General features: G+C 47.2%; 1 pseudogene; it reads left to right on the forward strand.

The window, feature by feature from the left end:
• LOC121275910 overlaps nucleotides 1-12724 on the forward strand; it is a 97383-nt pseudogene extending 84659 nt beyond the window's left edge.
• The last annotated feature ends 1687 nt before the right edge of the window (nucleotides 12725-14411 follow it).

The following is a 14411-nucleotide window of genomic DNA, read 5'->3' on the forward strand; positions in this document are numbered from 1 at the left end:
CCTGTGATGGAGATCAGTGTCACCGCCCTGTGATGGAGCTCAGTGTCACCGCCCTGTGATGGAGCTCAGTCACACCGCCCTGTGATGGAGCTCAGTCACACCGCCCTGTGATGGAGCTCAGTCACACCGCCCTGTGATGGAGATCAGTCACACCGCCCTGTGATGGAGCTCAGTGTCACCGCCCTGTGATGGAGCTCAGTCACACCGCCCTGTGATGGAGCTCAGTCACACCGCCCTGTGATGGAGCTCAGTGTCACCGCCCTGTGATGGAGCTCAGTCACACCGCCCTGTGATGGAGCTCAGTCACACCGCCCTGTGATGGAGATCAGTCACACCGCCCTGTGATGGAGCTCAGTCACACCGCCCTGTGATGGAGCTCAGTCACACCGCCCTGTGATGGAGCTCAGTGTCACCGCCCTGTGATGGAGATCAGTCACACCGCCCTGTGATGGAGCTCAGTCACACCGCCCTGTGATGGAGATCAGTCACACCGCCCTGTGATGGAGCTCAGTCACACCGCCCTGTGATGGAGCTCAGTCACACCGCCCTGTGATGTAGCTCAGTCACACCGCCCTGTGATGGAGCTCAGTCACACCGCCCTGTGATGGAGATCAGTCACACCGCCCTGTGATGGAGCTCAGTCACACCGCCCTGTGATGGAGCTCAGTCACACCGCCCTGTGATGGAGCTCAGTGTCACCGCCCTGTGATGGAGCTCAGTGTCACCGCCCTGTGATGGAGCTCAGTGTCACCGCCCTGTGATGGAGATCAGTGTCACCGCCCTGTGATGGAGCTCAGTGTCACCGCCCTGTGATGGAGCTCAGTGTCACCGCCCTGTGATGGAGCTCAGTGTCACCGCCCTGTGATGGAGATCAGTCACACCGCCCTGTGATGGAGATCAGTGTCACCGCCCTGTGATGGAGATCAGTGTCACCGCCCTGTGATGGAGCTCAGTGTCACCGCCCTGTGATGGAGCTCAGTCACACCGCCCTGTGATGGAGATCAGTCACACCGCCCTGTGATGGAGCTCAGTCACACCGCCCTGTGATGGAGCTCAGTGTCACCGCCCTGTGATGGAGCTCAGTGTCACCGCCCTGTGATGGAGCTCAGTGTCACCGCCCTGTGATGGAGCTCAGTGTCACCGCCCTGTGATGGAGCTCAGTGTCACCGCCCTGTGATAGAGCTCAGTCACACCGCCCTGTGATGGAGCTCAGTCACACCGCCCTGTGATGGAGCTCAGTGTCACCGCCCTGTGATGGAGCTCAGTCACACCGCCCTGTGATGGAGCTCAGTGTCACCGCCCTGTGATGGAGCTCAGTCACACCGCCCTGTGATGGAGCTCAGTCACACCGCCCTGTGATGGAGCTCAGTGTCACCGCCCTGTGATGGAGCTCAGTGTCACCGCCCTGTGATGGAGATCAGTCACACCGCCCTGTGATGGAGCTCAGTCACACCGCCCTGTGATGGAGCTCAGTGTCACCGCCCTGTGATGGAGCTCAGTCACACCGCCCTGTGATGGAGCTCAGTGTCACCGCCCTGTGATGGAGCTCAGTGTCACCGCCCTGTGATGGAGCTCAGTGTCACCGCCCTGTGATAGAGCTCAGTGTCACCGCCCTGTGATGGAGCTCAGTGTCACCGCCCTGTGATGGAGCTCAGTGTCAGCCCTCAAACAGATAAGTGAACATGCCCTGTGTTGGCCCTCTCATTTTGGCCTTCTTATTTTTGAATACTGAGTGAATGCTGAATGCAGATGAATCACTTTCTTGAAAACATTCCACAGCCCCTTTACTGACAGCAACCTTTTCATTAAAATTAGTGAACACATAAATGCCAGCCCCTGATAAGCTAACTGTATTTTTATCTATCATCTTGCTCCACAGGTTATGTATTTGACTGTAATTGCTATTAGGTTTCGTACCAAAGGCAATTAACACTTTGTCTTATCCATCACTTCTCCCCATTACTTAGGTAACAGTGCTTTGTAGTTTGAATTCCTTTGAGTTGCTCCTGTCTTAACTCTTAAATCACATTGAATTCATTTACTGCTATCCAGACACTTCCAAGAGTCAGTGGGCCAAACAACTGATGAATGAATGCAAAAGCTGGTCTGTAGCTGAACCACAGAGTCATTACTTAAAGTATTTTAAATCCTTAAAGTTAATTATTTAAAATCTGTAATTTTTCAAGCACTGAGCACCCTGCCAAGTGCGGTATTTATTGCCCATCCCTATTTGCCCTTGGGGAGTTGGTGGTGAGCCGTGTTCTTGAATCGCTGCAGTTTATGGGATGTAGGGATACCTGTCTTGCTGCAAAAGCGGTACAATTATTGATGACACATTGCTGATCCGGGGTTATAAAGTCACTGTTTGGTTCTGGTGCACCAATATCAATACAAAATAATCACTGAAGACAGGCTTCATTGGAACATTTTCATTGCCAACAATGAAATGTAGGCACTCAGATCAATCTGCAGGTTTTAGATAGGGGGCAGCTGTGAGGGGTGTGAGTAGTGCCTGTGCTGCGGATAGGGAAAATTATCAGGGGTTTAAAAACATAGCGGAGTACAACTAAAGGCTCTTCAATTGACCTGAGCAGTCTCAAAAACTATCATCTCTCAATTATCTACTTCCCCAATATATATCCAACTCCGCCTTACCTTTTTCATACCTTCACCCCTTCCCTGGGCAGTCCGAGCTGCACATTCACCAATTTACTTATGTTTTGCACTTCCTCTTGAAACCTTGACCAGTTGCTGTTTACTAACAGAGCATGTGTGCAGCCATCAGGTGAGAATGGGATCAGGTGTCTCTTGCCCTTTCCCAGCATCCCCCCCTCCCCCATCCCTCCCCCCACCCCCACCAGCCCCTCCCCCCAGTGAAGTAGAGAGCTTGACCTAGTGGATTTGACTTTTGCCTCTGAGTTACATGGTTAGCAGTTTAAGCCTGACTCTAGAGACATAAGCACACAAAATCTTGGCTGATACTTCAGTGAGTTCACAGAGTGGTGCCTTGTCAGAGCCGCTGCCTTTTTAGGCTTGTGTGGATTATAAAAACTGGCAGGGACCTGCTGGGCAGAATGGCCTGTTTCTGAGCCGTAATTATTATGCAAGTGATTAGGCAATGTGGAGGAGAGAAAATTGTAAAGAGTGGGAGGAAAACTGAGAAGTTCTCATGATTCTTTAATTATAACCCTGTGGTTACTTGTGTCGTGATTAGAAGGATTATGAAATCAATGACAGAAAGGGTAGAATGCTATAGTGTATTCAGACAGTCGCATCACTGCTTTCAATATTTTATGGAAATTTAAGAGTTTTCTCTGAATTTCATAAAGTTTGAGGTGTTTATCAAGTGGATGAAATTGCTGCCACCAGGTTGCTCCTGGACCTGAATAAACCTGGAGGTGACATGTTGGAATGAGAATGTTCAATAATGCTACAGGGTCTCCACTTGAGCTTGTAAAATTACACCACAGTCGACACGATTTCTACTACCCTTTGTGTGAAAAAGTGCTTCCTGATATGCTAGCTCTGATTTTAAGTGTGGAAGAAGGTATGTAGGGCAGAAAAAGGCGAGTAATGGTAAAGGGTAGTTAGTCAGAATGGTAGAAGGGAGGAAATGGGGTCCCACAAGGATCAGCGCTGGGACCGATATTGCTCATGATTTATATTAATAAATTAGACTTTGAAATAAAATAAAAAATTTCTAAATTTGTAAATGACCCCAAATGGAGAATGGGGTGGGGGTGTGAGAAAGAGGGGAAGGTGGATCATCAATGTGGAAAAGAGCTGTAAAGAATAACAAGAAGAGTAAACCTGGTAACTGGACACAGCCAATAAATGTTGGTCATGCCAGTGACACGTGCAATAAATAAAAATACATCATGGTGGTAACTGACCACTCTAGAATGGGTCATCAGCCCAACTCACCCGAAACCCAACTACCACACAGCGATATTACACTGGGAGCAGCCTTAACTGTTTAAGAGTGGGACTTCTGCCCCTGTCTGGGAGTCCTGCCCTAGAGATCTAACCTCCAATTTGATTGGCCGGCAGCTCTGTAGTCCCAGCAGCGCCAGGTTTGAGCGGTGGCCACTGCTGGAACTACAAGACGATTAGTGGAGTCCAGACTTAAAAGGTAAGTCTGGGATTTGGGATAGGTCTGGCTGGCAGGCCCCAGCAAGGGGGAGAATAGGTGGTGGGGTGGGAGGCAGGCTTGAGATGTCGGGGAGGGAGAGTAAAGACCATAAGACCATAAGACATAGGAGCAGAGATTAGGCCATTCGGATTATCGAGTCTGCTCCGCCATTCAATCATGGCTGATAAATTTCTCAACCCCATTTTCCCTCCTTCTCCCCGTAGCCTTTGATCCCCTTACCAATCAAGAACCTATCTATCTCAGTTTTAAATACACGCAATGACCTGGCCTCCACAGCCTTCTGTGGCAATGAATTCCATAGATTCATCACTCTCTGGCTGAAGAAGTTTCTCCTCATCTCTGTTCTAAAAGGTCTTCCCTTTACTCTGAGGCTGTGCCCTCAGGTCCTAGTCTCTCCTACTAATGGAAACATCTTCGCCACATACACTCTATCCAGGCCTTTCAATATTCTGTAAGTTTCAATCAGATCCACACTCATCCTGCTAAACTCCATCGAGTATAGACCCAGAGTCCTCAAATGTTCCTCATATGTTAAGCCTTTCATTCCTGGGATCGTCCTTGTGAACCTCCTCTGGACCCTCTCCAGGGCCAGCACATCCTTCCTAAGATACAGGGCGCAAAATTGCTCACAATATTCTAAATGGGGTCTGACCAGAGCCTCAGCAGCAGATCCCTGCTTTTATATTCTAGTCCTCTCGAAATAAATGCCAACATTGCATTTACCTTCCTAACTACCGACTCAACCTGCAATTTAACCTTAAGAGAATCCTGGACTAGGACTCCCAAGACTCTTTGCACTCCAGATTTCTGAATTCTCTCCCTATTTAGGAAATAGCCTATGCCTCTATTCTTCCTACCAAAGTGCATGACCTCACGCTTCCCCACAAGTTGTATTCCATCTACCATTTCTTTGCCCATTCTCCTAACCTGTCCAAATCCTTCTGCAGCCTCCCTGCCTCCTCAATACTTCCTGTCCCTTCACCTATCTTTGTATCATCTGCAAACTTAGCCAGAATGCCCTCAGTTCCTTCATCTAGATCATTAATGTATAAAGTGAAAGGTTGTGGTCCCAACACTGACCCCTGTGGAACTCCACTAGTCACCGGCCACCATCCTGAGAAGGACCCCCTTATCCCCACTCTCTGCCTCCTGCCAGACAGCCAATCTTCTATCCATGCTAGTACCTTGTCTCTAACACCATGGGCTCTTATCTTACTGAGCAGCCTCCTATGCGGCACCTTGTCAAAGGCCTTCTGGAAGTCCATGTAGATAACATCCATTGGCTCTCCTTTGTCTAACCTACTCGTTACCTCCTCAAAGAATTTAACAGATTTTTCAGGCATGACCTCCCCTTGATGAAGCCATGCTGACTTTGCCCTATTTTATCATGCACTTCCAAGTATTCTGAAATCTCATCCTTAATAATGGATTCTAAAATCTTACCAACGACCGAGGTCAGGCTAATCGGCCTGTAATTTCCCGTCTTTTGCCTCACTCCCTTCTTAAACAGGGGAGTTACATTAGCGATTTTCCAGTCCTCTGGGATCCTCCCTGGCTCCAGTGATTCCTGAAAGATCACCACTAACGCCTCCACTATCTCTTCAGCTATCTCCTTCAGAACTCTGGGGTGTAATCCATCTGGTCCAGGTGATTTATTCACCTTCAGACCTTTCAGTTTTCCTAGCACCTTCTCCTTGGTAATGGCCACCATACTCACCTCTGCCCCCCGACTTTCTTGAACTTTGGGGATGTTACTCGTGTCTTCCACCGTGAAGACTGACGCAAAGTACCCATTCAGTTCCTCCGCCATTTCTTTGTTCCCCACTACTACTTCTCCAGCGTCATTTTCCAGCAGACCAATGTCCACTTTTGCCTCTCTCTTACCCTTCATATATCTAAAAAAAACTCTTGCAATCTTCTTTTATATTACTGGCTAGTTTACCCTCATATTTAACCTTCTCCCTCCTTATTTCTTTTTTAGTTGTCCTCTGTTGGTCTTTGTAGGCTTCCCAATCCCCTGGTTTCCCACTGCTCTTCGCCGCATTGTATGCTTTCTCTTTAGCTTTTATGCTGTCCCTGACTTCCCTTGTCAGCCATGGTTGCCTCGTCCTCTCTTTACTATGCTTCTTCATCCTAGGGATGAATTTTTGCTGTGTCTCCCAAATTACTCCCAGAAACTCCTGCCATTGCTGTTCCACTGTTTTTCCTGCTAGGCTCATCTCCCAGTCAGTCCTGGCCAGCTCCTCCCTCATGCCTCTGTAGTTGCCTTTATTCAACTGTAATACCGTTACATCTGATTCCAGCTTTTTCCTCTCAAATTGCAGGGTGAATTCGATCATATGGTCACTTCCTCCTAAGGGTTCCTTCACCTTAAGCTCCCTTATTAAATCTGCCTCATTACACATCACTAAATCTAGAATTGCCTGTTCCCTAGTGGGCTCCACCACAAGCTGCTCCAAAAAGCCATCTCGTAGACATTCCACAAATTCCTTTTCTTGGGATCCACTACCAACCTGATTTTCCCAGTCTACCTGCATATTGAAATCCCCCATGATCACTGTAACCTTGCCTTTCTTACACACCTTTTCTATCTCCTGGTGTATCTTGTGCCCCACATCCTGACTACTGTTCGGAGGCCTATACATAACTCCCATTATGGTTTTTTTACCTTTGCAATTCCTCAACTCTACCCGCACAGATTCTACATCATCTGACCCTACGTCATTTCTTGCTATCGATTAATTTCAATTCTTACTAACAAAGCAACCCCACCCCCTCTGCCAACCTGCCTATCTTTTCGATAGGATGTCTATCCTTGGATATTTAGCTCCCAGTCCCGATCCCCTTGCAGCCATGTCTCCGTAATGCCCACCACATCATACCTGCCAATTTCAATCTGCGCCACAAGCTCATTTACCTTATTTTGTATACTGCGTACATTCAGATATATCACCTTCAGTCCTGTATTTCCCATCCCCTTTCTCATTGTTGTCCCTTTATCTTATGTGCTTGAAATTAGATTCCTCGTCCTTTCCTATTTTGTGCTCTGGGGACTTTAATATCCTCTCCTGGGCTCTCCTTTTCAGTTTTTTCATAATTTTCCTGAAGTTGAATCCACCCCCTCCACACACTAACCTGCTGCTTTGTTTCCCATTAGTCATACTTCCTGGAGTTTTACCCTTCCCTTCCCCCCCACTTTTTAGTTTAAACTCCTGTTGACCACCCTATTTACCCTTTTCGCTAGAACATTGGTCCCAGATCGGTTCAGGTGGAGACTGTCCCAAGAGTACAGATCCCTCCTGTACCAATACTGATGCCAGTGCCCGACGAATTGGAACCCCTCTTTCCCGCACCACTCCTTTAGCCACCTGTTTACTTCCCTTATTTTCGCGTCCCTATGCCAATTTGCACATGGCTTCGGCAGTAATCCAGAGATTAACCCTTGAGGACCTGTTCTTTAATTTAGTTCCTAGTTCCTGATAATCCCCAAACAGGTCCTCTTTCCTAGTCTTACCTATGTTATTTGTCCTGACGTGGACCATAACAACTGGATCCTCCCCCTCCCTCTCCAATATCCTTTCAAGCCGGTCAGCGATGTCCCTCACCCTGACACCGGGCAGGCAACATACCATACAGCACTCTCAATCCTGCTTACAAAGGATGCTATCAATTCCCTTAATTATAGAATCCCCTACAACTTCCACTTGTCTTTTTGCTGCCCCCTCTTGAATGGCCTCCTTTGCCATGGTCAGCTGGCTCATCCTCCCTACAGCCCTGTTCTTCATCCACACAGGGAGCAAGTACCTCGTATCTGTTGGACAAGGTCAAGAGCTGAAGCTCCTCTGTTCCTGAACACAGGATCCCTCTACCTGCCTAACTTGCAGCCACACCCTGCTGACCCTGACCACTGACCGAATTTGAGGTACTTAATTTACCAGGTGTGACCGCCTCCTGAAACAAAGCGTCCAGGTAACTCTCCCCCTCCCGGATGTGCCACAGCGTCTGGAGCTTGGACTCCAGCTCATCAATTCTGAGCCGGAGTTCCTCCAGCAACCAACACTTGCTGCAGATGTGGTCACTGCGGCTCACAATGGGACCTGCCAGCTCCCACATCATACAGCTGCAGCACATTGCCTGCCCAGCCATCTCGACTCAGTTAATTAATTTATTAATTAGCTTTGCAGTGTTTTTTTCAAATTTGGTGCAGATTTCCTAACAACCAATCAGATCACAGCTTTCCTGTGATGTCACTTTTTCAGTTTTGGCTTCAGTTACTCTGTGTCCCATGGTCACCACTCCGGTGCTCCTCCCTCCGAGTCTGCTCCCTGGAGACAAGGCCACAAATCCCCAAGATAAGCTAGAGTTATACTCACCGCTCCGGTGCTCCTCCCTCTGAGTCTGCTCCCTGGAGACAAGGCCGCGAATCCCCGAGGTAAGCTAGAATTATACCCACCACCCCGGTGCTCCTCCCTCTGAGTCTGCTCCCAGGATTTACTCACCAATCAGCTGCTTTTTCTTTAAAATCCACTTTCAGAAGGGTGTCCCTCACAGGTCTGGTACACTCCTGAAGACACTGTCTCTTCCTCTCTTTTTTTTTAGGTTTGAGGAGGAGGGAGGGATAGAAACACTATAGCAATGTAATGTTTGGGGCTATTCCGTTCTTTGACAATGGGTCCTCCTCGTTTCCCTCCTGAGTCGCGGTGTCTGCGGCGACTTCTTCCAGAATGCTTCAGATACTTCTCACCAACGCCCTCTGTTGGATCTATGGGGGTTATGATTTTGGGTGGGGTGCCTCCAGTGGGGACAAGAGATCCCCCAAAGGGAGGTAACACCCCTCTCCCTGCCTGACAGCCTTGCCTCCGCCTTCCTCTGCAGTGGGTGAAATAGTGGCAGAGTTGCATTGAGGCCTTGAAGTGGTCATTAAAAGCCTGACACCTTCCCTGCCCATCATAATAAGGGAAACAGGGTGGGGGCTGGCAGGGAGGCAGTGGAGAAAGCAACCGGCTTTATTTTACAAGCCTCTCCACCAAATTCCAAATACACCAGTGTGGCAGGTTGGGGGAGGGGTGGTGGGTGGGCATGGTGGTGGCATAAAATCCAGCCCAATATCCGTGGCAAAGGTCTCTATTTCACTCACAATAACAAAAACAGGGGCCTGAGTTTTAGTCCCGATAACATGATCTATTATTCCTTTCTCGTTTTTTTCTTTTGGAAATCCAAAGTCTGTGCATGCAAAGCATAACAATAAACTGAATAACAAGTCAGTTTAATAGAAAAATCTTGGCTGCTCAGAAAAGACTTCAGAGCTGGGTCTTTATTGTTCAAAGCAGCCTGGAGCTGATAAATGGAATGGTAATCTCGGTACCAACTCTTTCAGATCTCTGGGGCTTACATTGCACTTTAATGGGACCTTAATGCTGTGACCACTATTACACAAGAAGCTCAACCTGATGGAATCCTTCAGGCGTATGGAGCAGGAGGATATGCATCAGTGCTAGTTTCTCTTTGTGTCTGAGTGTTTCAGCGTGACAGAAGACTGAAAGCCTAGCTGCTGCTCTGGAGCCTCAGATGAGAGGAGGCAAGCGACACTGGCTGAATAAAATCTTACTATTTTCCTTTTGCCCTTGGGGATATATTTGACAAATTTTCTATGTGTGCATGATTCCTGTGACCTCCCCCACCATCCCCCCGCCCCCCCACCCCATAGTCTATTTTTTGGCCCCAATTTTCCCCCTTAGTTTGATGCGGATCATCACAGAAGTGGGAGATGGGTTATATTTCCAGAATTAACTTAATTTATTTGGGGGCTCAAGCTCAGTTCCAGGACTCAGGCGCTTATCTTGGGCCCGACTCTGCATTGGAGTGCAGAAGGGATACCGAAGTGTCAGGGGTGTGCATCCACGGAGGAGATGCTAACCTCAACTTCTGCTTCCCTACTTTATTGGTTCAGATGGATTTTAAGAAAGCCGTCACTTGCGTGGTTGAATGTGATAAATGCAAGTTTTTTTTAAAATCCTGAATAGAGCTTGTTCTACATTCACCGAACTCTGAAGAAATCTGATGTGAAGTATTGTTATTTCCTGAAAGAGCTGTCCTCAAAGGCCCTATTGGAAGAAAGTTTTTTTTATTTATTAAACTTCTTTCACAACCTCAGGAAGGCTCAATGCACTTTGCAGTGGTTGAAGTACTCTCGAAGTGTCGTCACTGTAGGAAACAGGGCAGCCAATTGTGCACACAGCAAGTTTCCACAAACAGCCATCACTTCTGACAGTGCAGCACTTCCTAGTGTCAGTCTAGATTTTGTGGAATATGATCGCATGACCTTCTGACTCAGTGATGAGAGAGCTACTCACTGAGCCACAGCTGACACTTTTGAAAGCTATACTGAAGCTAAGCGGAGTTGTGACATGGTCATATATCATCGTCAGCTGACTATCATCAAGGCTCCTGTGACTATCCTCCTCCTCCATCAGGTACCACGCCCTAAGAAGGCGTGGACTTCCATTGGATTGGTCCATGATTATGCTTAGCAAAGTACTGCAGTGGTTTGCTGTTGCCTTCTGCAATATGCAAGAAACTCGCTCGCTCTTACCGCCTGCCATCAGGCATATTGGAAGGATTTACTGGCTGATAATCAACCTGAAAGCACCTCCCATGAACCCCGAGCTTCTGGCTCAGAGATAGGGATGCTACTGTTGTATCACAGGAGCCCCCTGTTAATTATCCACCACAGTTTTCTTATTCATCCTCCATGATGATATTTCTTCAGTGGAAATTTCTGTATCCCTATTTACAAGTTGGGTATTGTCCTTAATTCCAAATGGACCCCTCTCTTTGTTTCAATGCTTTGTCCCCCAGATTATGGTTCTGAAACTGGTTCCTCTTAAGCTCTGGATGAATGACCAGCAAGTTTCAATCTTTCGTACTTTAATGGCTTGTCACATGTCCAGGTTTCCATATAGTATCACATAATGAACGTGAGGGACGGAATTATTCTTTGGAAGAAAGTACAGAATAAACAATTACAAACCAATAGCCCATTTTATATTGGCACTGATGTCAATATATTTTAAAAAGCTGGGTGTGGTGCAAGATGGGTTACCGAGAACCCACCCTGTGCTTTCAGTGAAGCCTAGTTTCACCTCTGGGTATCTCTTACTAACATCTAAAGCTTTCATCAACTGTCTGGTCTAAGAGCCACCTTTTCTTTGTCCAGTTTCTTAGTAAATGTCCAAATATATATAAACTCTGATCCACTGCGCTTCTAAATATCTTGATTATGTCTTTCTTGCTCAGCTCCCTGAACTTCCTTTCTCTCTTCATTTGATTGCTAGCTGACCAAATCTCACCTATACTGGTATTCATAGCCTTTTTTGTTCTTTTTTATGCTTTATAGTCTTTAACCTTGTCTAATTATAGAATCATCAAATGGTTACAGCACAGAAGGAGGCCATTCAGCCCATTATGTCCGTGCTGGCTCTGCGACAGTAACTCACCAAGTCCTATCCCCACGCTCTTTCCCCATAGCCCTGCAATTTTTCTCATTAGGTAATTATCCAGTTCCTTTTTGAAAGCCACAGCTGAATCTGCCTTCGCCATCCTCTCAGGCAGTGCATTCCAGATCATAAACACTCGATGTGTATAAGAAAGCTCTTCCTCGTGCTGCCTTTAGTTCTTCTGCCATTCACCTTAAATCGGTGCCCTCTGACTCTTGACTCTTCCACCAATGGGAAAAGTTTCCCCCATCTGCTCTGTCCAGCTCCCTCATGATTTTGAACACCGCTGATGCCTAGCTTTTCTAACTGGCACAGTTCTGCATCCACCTTCTCCTTCAATGTATAAGGCACAGGCCTGGCATTAAAGAAACAGGGTGTTGCCTGAGGGTCCACATATATTTTTGCTTGCAAGCCTTTTAACTTCCCTAATTCATCCCAAAATACAGTCATATTTCTTTAGCAGTTCAGGAAGTCCTCCTGTTTTCAGGTCTCAAACCTGTCAAGTGTGATTTTGTAACCAATCTCAGCCTAAAAGACTGAGTCCTTCTCCTGTCACTATTATCACAGGCAGCTGGGCTGTCTGTTCCTATAAGACACTGGTACTGTGGCGATGATCTCTACCTGAATAGATTCTCTCATTTATGTCTTTAATTTAGCAGTTGTCCGCTCCAGGTTTATTGGCTGTCTACCTTCATTAAAGCATTTGAAATTGTGCTCTCCCACCACTGTAGTTGAGGCACCTTATCTACCTCCATTAGTAGTAGTTTCTCATTAACTTGGATTGTCACAATGAAATGTTCGGTTTTTACAGTGGTTACATTATACGGGGAGTAAATGTTGGTATTGGCAGCTTCAGGTTCTGCTGTATTTTTTAATTCAGTCATGTTGGTTTGCCCCTTTATGGGCTGTTTTGACTTTGCTCAGCATTGCCTTACTACATGATCTTTCTTATAGCAGTAATGACATTCTGCCTCCTTGAATTTACAGGTGTCTGCTCCGTGGTCACCTCCACGTCTATAACTTAATCTTGAAATCACTGCTGAAATGTTTCTACTTGGCCTTTTCATGTTTCTAACAGCGGACATTGCCTCTCGTTTCGATGCTGTGGGTCTGGTTTTCGCCCCACGCTCAGCAGTAGGTTCCTGCCCTACATGAAGAACAGCGCCAGGTTGTACGTGTTGCAAAGCCTGTGAGTCTCTCGCAGCGCTTTCCATGGCGAGGGAGGTTTCTAGGGTGCGCTTCAAGCCGATGTTGACCTCGGTGAGTAAACGGTGCTGAACGGGGTCGTCCTGAACTCCACAAACTAATCAGCTCTGCAGCAAATCATTTAATGTGTCCCCAAAACCACGGTGGCCTGCCAACTGCTTCAGGTTCACTGCGTAGGTTGTGATGGGCTTTCCCGGGGCCCAATCTCTGATATTAAATTTAAAACGCTGCATCATTACAGATGGCTTTGGCTGGAAGTGCCTTTCTACGAAGTTGACCAATTCATTATTGGACATGCTCAGGGCTGTCAGGTTGCGGATGAGTTTTTGCTGCCACATGAGCTTAAGAGGATGGCTTTCTGCTTTTCCACTGCGGGAAGCTTAGAAATAAAATCTGAACCTCTTTCCATGCTGGGTCCAGCCTTCCATAGCCGCAGCATTTGGATCTATTCTGCTGAAGAGTGGCACGACTGGTGAGTCGTCTTTTCTTTTTCTTAATATTCGATGTACTCACATTCACAAGGCGAGGGGCAGTGTCGGAGCTAGTTTACTCTCGTCGCCAAATGTAATGACTTGTCGGAGCCAACAGGTTTCAACAAGAAACAGATAAACTTTATTGCAGAGAGCTTTTTCGGGTGTTACTTGCTCGATCAGGACTCTCAGCAGGAAGCCCAGCCCCCAGGTAGCCCACACTTAGAGCTGATTGATCGGAGCCTCCCAGAACACAATGTGACCCCGATAGACAGCAGGAGAGGCTATACCTTCAGTACAACCCATGATAGGTGAGAGCAGTTCACTGATCCTAGACAACAAATGGACAGTTGGCAAAGAATGCATTGACCTCAGTACCTCATGATGGCAGCATTGTGTGCTACACTCAAAGTGTTCGGAGACTCTTCCCCAGTCTTCCCTGGTTCATCTTCCATCAGATGCCTGACGAGGACTCCGGGCATTCATTTCTAGGGTTGATAGTTTCCCCGATGTCAATCACGTGTTTGAACGTTTCGAACCAATGTCAACAGGGAACGTACCCAAGATATTGAGATTGTTGCTTCCCCCTGTCCATCACTTTAACTCAAGGTCACTTTTTAGTTTATCTCATGCTAAGGGCCAATTGCTAGCCCTCACTAGACACTTGTATAAATAAAAGGGTACACAGGGTGCCATCCTATCAATTTAGGAGTGTCAAAATTTTCAGAAATATTTTTAAGTTCATGGGAGTGGACATCGCTGGCAATATCAGCATTTATTGCCCATCCCTAAAAGCCCTTGAGAACGTGATGGTGAGCTGCCTTCTTGAACTGCTGCAGTCCATGTGGCGTAGGTACACCCACAGTGCTATTAGGGAGGGAGTTCCAGGATTTTGACCCAGCGACAGTGAAGGAACGGCGATATATTTCCAAGTCAGGATCATGAGTGGCTTGGGTCGAGGGTTTGGAAGGCAGCATTGAAGGAGCCTTGGAGATTTCCTGCAGAGCACCTTGTAGATGGTACACGCTGCTGCTACTGTGTGATGGTGGTGTAGAGAGAGAATGTTTGTGGATGCGGTGCCAATCA

The sequence above is a fragment of the Carcharodon carcharias genome, chromosome 1 (assembly GCF_017639515.1).
Source record: "Carcharodon carcharias isolate sCarCar2 chromosome 1, sCarCar2.pri, whole genome shotgun sequence".
Classification (NCBI taxonomy): domain Eukaryota; kingdom Metazoa; phylum Chordata; class Chondrichthyes; order Lamniformes; family Lamnidae; genus Carcharodon; species Carcharodon carcharias.